The 2,737-nt window shown below is 31.6% G+C and overlaps 1 long non-coding RNA gene across 1 annotated transcript; it reads right to left on the bottom strand.

Moving 5' to 3' along the window:
• Window positions 1–912: 912 nt before the first annotated feature.
• LOC138122234 (uncharacterized) lies at window positions 913–1,451 on the bottom strand. Its single transcript, XR_011156388.1, has 3 exons — window positions 1,332–1,451; window positions 1,071–1,270; window positions 913–1,013 (listed from the first exon to the last, which is right to left on the bottom strand). It is a non-coding gene; the product is annotated as an uncharacterized lncRNA (long non-coding RNA).
• Window positions 1,452–2,737: the final 1,286 nt, after the last annotated feature.

The following is a 2,737-nucleotide window of genomic DNA, read 5'->3' on the forward strand; positions in this document are numbered from 1 at the left end:
GTTGAAAGAATTCCTGATGGAGATAAAATGGAAATCGTAGTAACTTCGATGTTAAATGACAAAAAGCCAATTGTACCTAAGTATGCATAGTTATAAACTTAAAAAATTCATTATTTTTTAATACATAGGGAGAAAATATCGAAGATCCAGAACCAGCTGATGAAGTAATTAACATAAATACTGACCAAATTGATGAACCGACCACTAGCAATACATGGCAATGTTATACACCGGCAAATTTATCAAAACCCATTAACGAAACTTTATCAAGAAAGAAAAAAAATGACTCAAAATGGTCAAGCAGGAGACGTCAATCTTTATGTCTAACTGGAAATGTGGCAAAGAAATATGAAGATTTGGCAGAAATAAAGGTTCACGTTTGTCAATTACAGTTGGAGTTGTTACAAAAGAGTTGTCACCAGCAACAACAAAAAAATGACATGGAAATTGAAACAATGGATCGAAAGAATAAAAGAGAAGAGGAAGAATTTGAAAGAAAAAGACTTTGTGATTTGGAATTGTTTGAACTTAAAAAACAATCGTTAGAACTAGATATAAAATTGAAACAGGCACAGTTAAATGCTTTGAATTTATTATAAATTGTTAAAAAAAATAAAGTTATATGTTTGCAAAATAATTGTTGATAAATTCTCTTCTTAATTGAGCTCCTGCACCTACAGGTTCATTTGCAACATAATGAACGTTAGGGATTTGACCATCTTCGATGAGCCGGTTTAATTCATGTTCATTCAGTTCTTCAGGTATTGGTGGTGGGTCAACATCGTCCATAGATAGAGCCAAATTATGAAGTACTGCTGTTGCAACAATTATGGTCATCGTGGTCTCAATTTTTAACCGACATCCATATGCTAAGACTGGGAACCTTCGTTTTAATACACCGAAACATCTTTTCCTAGTTCTTATATGAGATTCATTGTAATGTTGTTCGGGTGGAGTGACTGGATTTAAAAGAGGAGTAAATAAATAAGATTTATTAGGATATCCACCATCTCCTAAAACAATATTTTGACACTTTTTATTTTTCAATATTTATTTGTTGTTTGTTTCACCAAAAAGTAAACAGTTCCTAAAAGCGTGTGTTTCAAAATTGGCCAGTATTCTGCTGTTATTAAAAATTGTGGCGTCATGTACAGAACCGGGCCATCGTGAAACAATATTGGTAATCCTTAAAAAGCTGCAGTACATATCATTTGAGAATTTACCGAAAAGTAAGATTTTCGGTTCCTATATATTTCTGCATCATTACCTCCTAGTTATAACACATTTTTGATTTCATTTTCCATTATTCAAAAATGTGGTAGGTACCTTACCTGGGGATTGAATTTTTACGTGTGTACAATCGATTGCACCTACAACACGCGGAAATGCAGCCACTTCAAAAAATTTGATTTGTTCCTGAACTATCTCTTCATTCGTTGTAGGAAAACTTATGTATAAGAATCGAGCCGACCCTCTGCAAGGAAATAATCACCAATCCATATTTCGACAAAGGGACCTGACCACTGTCATAAACTCATAAATCTAATCTCCAATAATTTCAGACAGTTCGATATACGAGGGCAGTACCATTAGTTTTTGTCTTTTATTTAAACGGTGTTGACTGGCAAATGAAAAACTAGAGTTTCTATTGTGCATTTCAACGTTTAATAACGAATATATATATATTTCTTTATTGTTATACGAGTACAATGACGTTTATTGGTTAAAAAATCGTATGAATACGAATAAGAAATAAACAAAAATAAATGGACCAAAAAGATTTTCGCTTATAATAATTTCCCAAGTGAGTAGATTATTATCGGAAATTTACACACGAACGAGTTGAATACAACGTTTTGTTGTTCGACGTATCCCTTAAAGGCTCCAATCATTCAAAATCTTTAAAATTAGTTTGACGTTTCGTTTTGACAAGTTGTGACATTTATTAAAAAACTCAAATTCTGATAGTGTCGAACAAAAAATTTTTTTTTACAACATCGCTTATGAAAATGATACTTTCATCACTCAATTTAGTGAGGAAAATAGGCGCTTGCATCACTAGTGAGGAAAATTTATTTAACAATTTACTACATTAACAATCTACTACCTACTTATTAATATAAAAATTTAAAACACTGTTATTTGCATTAATTGAAACTCCAGATCCGGAAGATTCAAAAAATAGGGGTGTAAAATAATTACAAAGAAATTTAAAATATCATGTATTATTCTACAACCGTCAAAAAAACGCGACATTTATGCATCATTATCAAGTCGCCAAGTATGTCATTTTTTGATAGATCAAAAATAGTTGTCGAAAAGTTTGCTTGGATGGTTTAATATTTTTTTTCAATTATAATATAACAAGACCTCCTTTTTTTTCGGAAAATTTTGATCATATGACGAAAAGTTTGTTGCTTGGAGTAATTTTGCCTAAAGCAACAAACTTTGAGTCTAATATGTTCAAAATTTTCCGAAAAAAAAGGAGGTCGAGTTACATTCATCTAAACAAATTCCCGAATGAACAATTCAAACAAACATTCGGAACAACATCACAAAACGGATTAAAGGTTAGTTTATTCATCGTGGCACTTTTTTAAATCCATTTCGGAAAACGTCAAAATAATTTTCTGACATTTTGTTCATTAATTTGTGTTACCAACAAAACAAAAGCCTTGTCAACGTGGTTTTTTCTGACCATGACTAGATTTTTTCGCGATATTCAGCACACTATTTG

Source organism: Tenebrio molitor, chromosome 1 (genome assembly GCF_963966145.1).
Source record: "Tenebrio molitor chromosome 1, icTenMoli1.1, whole genome shotgun sequence".
Lineage (NCBI taxonomy): Eukaryota > Metazoa > Arthropoda > Insecta > Coleoptera > Tenebrionidae > Tenebrio > Tenebrio molitor.